The sequence below is a fragment of the Diaphorina citri genome, unplaced genomic scaffold, assembly GCF_000475195.1.
Source record: "Diaphorina citri unplaced genomic scaffold, Diaci psyllid genome assembly version 1.1 scaffold5377, whole genome shotgun sequence".
Classification (NCBI taxonomy): Eukaryota; Metazoa; Arthropoda; class Insecta; order Hemiptera; family Psyllidae; genus Diaphorina; species Diaphorina citri.
Genome location: NW_007382753.1, coordinates 1 through 9619, shown reverse-complemented (window position 1 = coordinate 9619; position 9619 = coordinate 1). Strand labels below are relative to the sequence as shown.

The 9619-nt window shown below is 41.1% G+C and overlaps 1 long non-coding RNA gene across 1 annotated transcript; it reads left to right on the top strand.

The window, feature by feature from the left end:
• The first annotated feature begins 5538 nt into the window (after positions 1-5538).
• Positions 5539-6087, top strand: LOC113472416. The gene is made up of 2 exons (XR_003394727.1): positions 5539-5965; positions 6049-6087. It is a non-coding gene; the product is annotated as an uncharacterized LOC113472416 (long non-coding RNA).
• The last annotated feature ends 3532 nt before the right edge of the window (positions 6088-9619 follow it).

Genomic DNA, 9619 nt, shown 5'->3' with positions numbered 1-9619 from the left:
CGCACACTCCCACTGTCATTTCATTTTATTTATTCTTTCCATTTCATGGAAGAGGCGTCACTCTAGTGTCCGTCTGTCCGTTACACACGATAAGCAAGGAAAGTCATCAAAAACACCTTCTAACAGATCAAACAAATTTATCACCGAATTGTAGGCATATTTCTCAAGAAAGTTCTCTTATCTAATTATCACCAAACAAACAAAAAGGTAACAAAAACACCCTAAAATGAAAAACAATTCCCTATCACAACAACATTTGTTGACACGTTGTTGTTATTGTTGAGTTATCAGAACAGTTATCAGCGATATGGATTTATTTTTGTAGGACATCACCCGAGAGACAGTGTTATTTTGTTTACCAGGAAATCCGTACCAGGGAGAAAAAAGTTTTCACCCGAACTTTGATGTGATTAGAAAGAGGTTCCCTGATATCAGGTGAACCAACAGTGACCACAAAAAGAGTAATCAATTTGAGATTTAAAAATAACTCTACTGACTCGGTAACTTTATTATATACTAGCTGAATTCCGTCGCTTCGCTCCGGAATCCCGCTAGTTCATCCCGAGGCATGGCCAAACTTGTGGAAAAGGCATGGCCGAACTTGAGGCATGGCCAAACTTGTGGAAAAGGCATGGCCGAACTTGAGGCATGGCCAAACTTGTGGAAAAGGCATGGCCGAACTTGAGGCATGGCCAAACTTGTGGAAAAGGCATGGCCGAACTTGAGGCATGGCCAAACTTGTGGAAAAGGCATGGCCGAACTTGAGGCATGGCCAAACTTGTGGAAAAGGCATGGCCGCACTTGTATTTATCAAACTAAAAACATAAACGAAACTCAATATTAGGCGAGCGAGGAAAAGTTTTCTCTCTCGCAGTCTCTGCACTCTGTGTATTTCTTATGGTGATTTTAGCGATCAAAAATTGGTCATATCTCAGGATCGGTTTAGATTTTCGCAAAATCCTTTCTTGTTGCACACCTAGACCATAAAAGGAATATTCCTATCAAATTTCAGCTTTCTAGGTGTTGTGGTTCTAGAGATAGCGATCAGTGTGTGAACTATGAAATGTGAAATGTGAACTGTGAACTGTGAATGGATCTTGTTCTTATAATATTACTAGCTGAATTCCGTCGCTTCGCTCCGGAATCCCGCTAGTTCATCCCGAGGCATGGCCAAGCTTGTGGAAAAGGCATGGCCGAACTTGTATTTTTATCAAACTAAAAACATAAACGAAACTCAAATATTAGGCGAGTGAGGAAAAGTTTTCTCTCCCGCAGTCTCTGCACTCCTTATGGTGATTTTAGCGATCAATAATTGATCATATCTCAGGATCGGTTTAGATTTTCGCAAAATCCTTTCTTATTGCACATCTAGACCATAAAAGGAATATTCCTACCAAATTTCAGCTTTCTAGGTGTTGTGATTCTCGGGATAGAGCGATCAGTGTGTGAAATGTGAATGGATCTCGTTCTTATAATATAAGATATAAGACTAGCTGAATTCCGTCGCTTCGCTCCGGAATCCCGCTAGTTCATCCCGAGGCATGGCCAAGCTTGTGGAAAAGGCATGGCCGAACTTGTATTTTTATCAAACTAAAAACATAAACGAAACTCAATATTAGGCGAGCGAGGAAAAGTTTTCTCTCCTGCAGTCTCTGCACTCTGTGTATTTCTTATGGAGATTTTTGCGATCAAAAATTGATCATATCTCAGGATCGGTTTAGATTTTCGCAAAATCCTTTCTTATTGCACACCTAGACCATAAAAGGAATATTCCTACCAAATTTCAGCTTTCTAGGTGTTGTGGTTCTAGAGATAGAGCGATCAGTGTGTGAACTATGAAATGTGAACTGTGAATGGATCTCGTTCTTATAATATAAGAAGATGGAAGAAACACAAGTCCAGTTTAGTTAGGTTGGAGGGAAGCGCGCTTGCCTGGTTTCTTAAGATCTAGAGGTCGGGGAAAGAAAACATCACCCAAGTAAGCGCAACTGTTCTATTGAAGATTTTTTAGTGGTCGATATTTTGAATTCAGGAGTCGAAGTTTCTGAACGTGAACTGATGATGATGATGATTTGGTGCGAGCTTTGAATTTCGCACATGGAGTCGTCTGCTAAGAAGACCTGTCTGTACATAATATGTGTGCCGGTATAGATTCATCCAACATAGATATTGATTGGAGCATCCACATAGCTTATTAGTGTATCTGTTACTGGCAATCTATAGAATGTCTAGCGTTCTTAGGCAAAGTGTATAATGAAAGCGATAGAAATATGATATTATATATGTACAATGATAAAGTGTGATATGGGAATAATTTCACGAATTGTCTGGTCAATTTAGGTATGTATTCTATAGAACCTAGGTGTTCTATAGAATGCCGGTAACATATCCAAAGCTGGTATCCACAGTAACCAGCTAGAAGTATTCATACCTCTGAGCTTGTGTCCACAGGTACCAGATATTGCAAGAACTTTCACACTATGCGTATGAAGGTAAAAGCAATATACCTACTGGTTTAATACATAACACCTCTGGGATATAAGGTACTTGCCAATCGAAAAAAAAAATCCGTTTTAATAAAATTAATAATGTACCTAATACTGTGGAGCCCTTGTATTTGTGTCTCTTCTCGACCATTTCATGAGGCATACTACGGGCATGCTACGACACAGACTACACACGTCTAATGTACCGGTTGTTTCATTGCTACGAAATAGAAACCGCGATGAAACAGAAACACTAAAAAGTATCATCCGGCCCGAAGGACCATTTTTTTTAATCCGGCCGAAGAACCATATTTTTTAATCCGGCCCGAAGGACCATATTTTTATATCCGGCCCGAAGGACCATATTTTTATATCCGGCCCGAAGGACCATTTTCTTAATCCGGCCCGAAGGACCATATTTTTTAATTCGGCCCGAAGGACCATTTTTTCCTGTTATGTGTCTCAAACGTCATGTGAAACGTACATTAATGCACTTGAAACAATCGGTGCACTTGAATGCTGCTCATCTGGTTTACGTTTGGATTGCTGGATTGGAAATTGGTTTCGAATCTGGTTTATTCCAAGCTGACAGTAGGTATAAATAAAGCACAAACTTCCACTCGTATTTACCTATGTTGACTGGTTACTGGTACATATGCATTTTATTTGAGAACGTTCTCGATCATGTTGTAGGAATATAGAATATAGGGAACGCAAATCGAACTTTACAGAACAACATACAGTACCTGCCTCGTTGGTGTAGTGGTCAAGACGCTCGCTCGTCTGGTGAACAGAAGGGCGTTCCTAATAGTTACCGTTGAAAATCCGGGTAAAACCAGCGGATTTCTAGCCCCGAGAGATAAAGTGCTGTAAAAACTGGTCAAAAGTACCTAAAAAACATCAAATGTACTCATTTTGCTGATCATGATACAGGTTTCTAACCGAGTACCATTTGTTTTTTAGGTCGTGACGAGAAAGCTCTCGAGAGTTTGCAATGGTTCCGTGCCAATCAAGAAGAGAAACTGATCCTGGAAGAATTCGACAACGTGAAGACTACCATTCAAAGCGAAAACAAGGCCAAATTCAGCACGATTGTCACTGACTGGACCAACCTGAGATGTATCTTCCTCTTACAAGGTAGATTCAAACCTCTTCAAAAAGATTAAAAAAAACATGGAATTTTTTAAATTTAAGCAAGGTTTATTTTATAAAATTTATACCTATTTTGTACCAAATACATAAGACCTTGTTTAGACTGCGGGAGTAAAGGGACTTTTCAGTCTCATTCTGGTAGGATAAACAGGGTATATTCTACTCTAATTTCTACCCCCAAAAATACCACTTCGTGGCATAAAAAAAGACCCCGCCAATTCGTTCCTCCCAAAATAAATCAAGTGCCCAACCTCCCTCCTCCAAAAAAATTGGCATCCCACCCCAAAAAAGATTAGAAATCAATTTTGTACCGTACCCCGCCTTTTATTCACTTCATAATTTGTGTGCTCCTCCTTCACATAGTACCTACCTTTCTTTCCCCTCATTCACTCCTTTTTCCTCTAATATCACTTCTGCTTTACTGCATTGGCGGCATGCCACCTTAGCCACCTACCTTTCTTTCCCCTCATTGCACTCCTCTTTCCTCTAATATCCCTTCTGCTTCACTGCAATGCTTTAAACATTAAATCGATTAAGGGGGGAGGCACTTGATTTATTTTGGGAGGAACAACTTGGCGGAGTCTTTTTTTATGTTATTATTATTACTATTATCGTTATTCTATTCTATTCTATTCTATTCTATTCCAGGTATTCTCTACTCGTACATCCTGGGGACTCTACTCTCCTATCGAAACTATCAGATCGCTAACTTGGCGATCGCACTGCTCTTCATGGCAACCTTCATCTTGATGCCGGAATCGCCCTGTTACTTTATCAAACGAGGTAAGATTTCCTTCTTCTTTTTTTTCTTCTCCATCTTTTTTTTTTTAACAAGATACTTTGTTTTATTTTTATACCAACAACATAACAGTCGACAAGCAACTAAGAAAGGATAATTGAAATACATAATTACAAATATCAATCGAACTGATGCGGATACCTTGAAAGTTGTACTTTATATGTACACAATTATTATTTTATTAATTGTCCACACCAATTTGATTGATATTTATCTAAAATGTTTACAATACCGCTGCCACCCATCAAGCGTGTCCCGTTGATGCATTCTTAGTTAAAGAAGACCCAATGTGCCTAGGCATGTGTTGGGACCCATCTCCTATATATTTTTCATTTTATGTTTGTTGGGATCGTGCGAAAAATCCACTAGTGTCCTAATAGTTACCGTTGAAAATCCGGGTAAAACCAGCGGATTTCTAGCCCCGAGAGATAAAGTGCTGTAAAAACTGGTCAAAAGTACTTACATTCATTTTATGTTTGTTGGGATCGTGCGAAAAATCCACTAGTGTCCTAATAGTTACCGTTGAAAATCCGGGTAAAACCAGCGGATTTCGAGCCCCGAGAGATAAAGTGCTGTAAAAACTGGTCAAAAGTACCTGAAAAACATCAAATGTACTCATTTTGCTGATCATGATACAGGTTTCTAACCGAGTACCATTTGTTTTTCAGGTCGTGACGAGAAAGCTCTCGAGAGTTTGCAATGGTTCCGTGCCAATCAAGAAGAGAAACTGATCCTGGAAGAATTCGACAACGTGAAGACTACCATTCAAAGCGAAAACAAGGCCAAATTCAGCACGATTGTCACCGACTGGACCAACCTGAGATGTATCTTCCTCTTACAAGGTAGATTCAAACCTCTTCAAAAAGATTAAAAAAAATCATGGAATTTTTTAAATTTGAGCAAGGTTTATTTTATAAAATGTATACCTATTTTGTACCAAATACATAAGGCTGTAGAGCGGTCAACGTCAAAGAAGCAGCAGAAAATGTGTAAAAATTTGACGTTTTTCAAAGTCAATCATCTCCGGCTTGTCTTAACCGATTTGGATTTTTTCAACTTGGTCTACTTTCGTGCCCCAACACACACACTCACACTCATGACTTATGTAGTAATGTGCATGGTGATGGAAATTAGTGCCCTACACGCCTTACACTTGACTTTAGACCACGCTACGCCACTGGGCGAAACTCAATCCGTAGGTAGGTACCCTTTTTTGATCCCAAAATTGTCGGAACTCGACTCGTTAAAAAAAAAGGTTAGTGGGACTCGATTCGTTCAATCCCGGCCTTACGACCCCCCCAGTCACTTCACTATGCCTGCACTGGGGCCAGCCACTCACTATCAGGTAGACCTGACGATAGGTTCACCTGATTAAGTGTACCTGTCAGGTCTACCTGATAGTGAGTTGCTGACCTTCCGGTCACCACACGACGTCCGGACTCCAATAATGGAGCAGTTGCATTTGGGTAAAATTTATGATTAAAAGGTCGATTTCTATGTAAAAAGTTGTGAAAAATCCAAATCTGAGGTCAACTCTCCGAGCATTTGGGTAAAATTTATGATTAAAAGGTCGATTTCTATGTAAAAAGTTGTGAAAAATCCAAATCTGAGGTCAACTCTCCGAAAAAAGTAACTGTAAAAGGTCGAAAATTCAATTTTTATTTTCCGTCAGAGTCCTGAACTCTGACCTCAGACTTCAGATGATGCGCAGAAACGTATGCGCACAAACATGAATTGCATGCGCACAAACAGATTAATGTGTTGCCTGCGAGGGAGCTTTGCTTGGGACATTTGATGTGACGTCATCACCTACGGGAGCGTATGCCGTTACGTCAGATTTTATTTTCCGTCAGAGTCCTGAACTCTGACGTCAGACTTCAGATGATGCGCAGAAACGTATGCGCACAAACATGAATTGCGCAGAATTGCATGCGCACAAACAGATTAATGTGTTGCCTGCGAGGGAGCTTTGCTTGGGAGATTTGATGTGACGTCATCACCTACGGGAGCGTATGCCGTGACGTCAGAGTTCAAGACTTACCGGTATTTTTTTAAATCGATTTATCACGGGATGTAAAAATCGTAGAAAAAAAAGAAAAATTCCCTAGTTCCTCATTTTTTCTGTTCTTTGTCTTAGAAACCTCACCCAAGTAAGCGCAACTGATCTACATATTGTCTTTCTTTCCCTTCTCCAATTGTCTTTCTTTCCTCGGTGGTTGGGCGTTCGACTGCGGTCAAGCATTTTTGGGTTGACATCCAACCTGCGGTCAAGCATTTTTGGGTCGGGTGAAAGCGACATCCAAACTTTACAGCGACATCTACCTAGTCCAAGTCAAGTCAATGAAATTTATCTAGGGACATTTCATCGGGGAACGACTTTTGTCACGAGCATTTAAGTACAGTAGAACCTCGGTTATTTCAACCTCTATTATTTCAACCCCAAAATCAGTTCCAAATAGGGTATTTATTAACCATTTTGTTCTTTTGTATCTAAATTTTGCCCCCTTTTCACATTGTTTTATACGGAATTTCAAGTACTTCAACTTTCGATTATTTCAACTACCCTCGGTCCCAAATAGTTAAAATAATCGAGGTTCTACTATATGCTGAACGCAAGTAAAATTCCTTCCTTCCATTTTATTCGAACATTTTCTGCCAGCCTAGTTTGCTTTCTTGGTAGCGCGTCTGCCTTGTAAGCGCTAGGCCGCGGGTTCGATTCCTGCCCAGGGCGGATTTTATCCTCAACGGATTATGTTCGTTTCAATTGGTGCCATCTAGGCCAGAGAGGGGTTTGATAGGTCTGCTATCCTAGGGCCTTGATGGAACCTAGAAGTACCCTCACTGGTATAATATATCAACCTCTTCAGTTTCTCTAAAATTCACCTGCAGCACCTCTAAAAAGTCCGCACACTCAGGAAAAGATGAGAAAAGCTGTGAGTCGATATACTATCCCACTAAGAGGATACCAATTGGTGCCATCTAGGCCAGAGAGGGGTTTGATAGGTCTGCTATCCTAGGGCCTTGATGGAACCTAGAAGTACCCTCACTGGTATAATATATCAACCTCTTCAGTTTCTCTAAAATTCACCTGCAGCACCTCTAAAAAGTCCGCACACTCAGGAAAAGATGAGAAAAGCTGTGAGTCGATATACTATCCCACTAAGAGGATACCAATTGGTGCCATCTAGGCCAGAGAGGGGTTTGATAGGTCTGCTATCCTAGGGCCTTGATGGAACCTAGAAGTACCCTCACTGGTATAATATATCAACCTCTTCAGTTTCTCTAAAATTCACCTGCAGCACCTCTAAAAAGTCCGCACACTCAGGAAAAGATGAGAAAAGCTGTGAGTCGATATACTATCCCACTAAGAGGATACCAATTGGTGCCATCTAGGCCAGAGAGGGGTTTGATAGGTCTGCTATCCTAGGGCCTTGATGGAACCTAGAAGTACCCTCACTGGTATAATATATCAACCTCTTCAGTTTCTCTAAAATTCACCTGCAGCACCTCTAAAAAGTCCGCACACTCAGGAAAAGATGAGAAAAGCTGTGAGTCGATATACTATCCCACTAAGAGGATACCAATTGGTGCCATCTAGGCCAGAGAGGGGTTTGATAGGTCTGCTATCCTAGGGCCTTGATGGAACCTAGAAGTACCCTCACTGGTATAATATATCAACCTCTTCAGTTTCTCTAAAATTCACCTGCAGCACCTCTAAAAAGTCCGCACACTCAGGAAAAGATGAGAAAAGCTGTGAGTCGATATACTATCCCACTAAGAGGATACCAATTGGTGCCATCTAGGCCAGAGAGGGGTTTGATAGGTCTGCTATCCTAGGGCCTTGATGGAACCTAGAAGTACCCTCACTGGTATAATATATCAACCTCTTCAGTTTCTCTAAAATTCACCTGCAGCACCTCTAAAAAGTCCGCACACTCAGGAAAAGATGAGAAAAGCTGTGAGTCGATATACTATCCCACTAAGAGGATACCAATTGGTGCCATCTAGGCCAGAGAGGGGTTTGATAGGTCTGCTATCCTAGGGCCTTGATGGAACCTAGAAGTACCCTCACTGGTATAATATATCAACCTCTTCAGTTTCTCTAAAATTCACCTGCAGCACCTCTAAAAAGTCCGCACACTCAGGAAAAGATGAGAAAAGCTGTGAGTCGATATACTATCCCACTAAGAGGATACCAATTGGTGCCATCTAGGCCAGAGAGGGGTTTGATAGGTCTGCTATCCTAGGGCCTTGATGGAACCTAGAAGTACCCTCACTGGTATAATATATCAACCTCTTCAGTTTCTCTAAAATTCACCTGCAGCACCTCTAAAAAGTCCGCACACTCAGGAAAAGATGAGAAAAGCTGTGAGTCGATATACTATCCCACTAAGAGGATACCAATTGGTGCCATCTAGGCCAGAGAGGGGTTTGATAGGTCTGCTATCCTAGGGCCTTGATGGAACCTAGAAGTACCCTCACTGGTATAATATATCAACCTCTTCAGTTTCTCTAAAATTCACCTGCAGCACCTCTAAAAAGTCCGCACACTCAGGAAAAGATGAGAAAAGCTGTGAGTCGATATACTATCCCACTAAGAGGATACCAATTGGTGCCATCTAGGCCAGAGAGGGGTTTGATAGGTCTGCTATCCTAGGGCCTTGATGGAACCTAGAAGTACCCTCACTGGTATAATATATCAACCTCTTCAGTTTCTCTAAAATTCACCTGCAGCACCTCTAAAAAGTCCGCACACTCAGGAAAAGATGAGAAAAGCTGTGAGTCGATATACTATCCCACTAAGAGGATACCAATTGGTGCCATCTAGGCCAGAGAGGGGTTTGATAGGTCTGCTATCCTAGGGCCTTGATGGAACCTAGAAGTACCCTCACTGGTATAATATATCAACCTCTTCAGTTTCTCTAAAATTCACCTGCAGCACCTCTAAAAAGTCCGCACACTCAGGAAAAGATGAGAAAAGCTGTGAGTCGATATACTATCCCACTAAGAGGATACCAATTGGTGCCATCTAGGCCAGAGAGGGGTTTGATAGGTCTGCTATCCTAGGGCCTTGATGGAACCTAGAAGTACCCTCACTGGTATAATATATCAACCTCTTCAGTTTCTCTAAAATTCACCTGCAGCACCTCTAAAAAGTCCGCACACTCAGGAAAAGATGAGA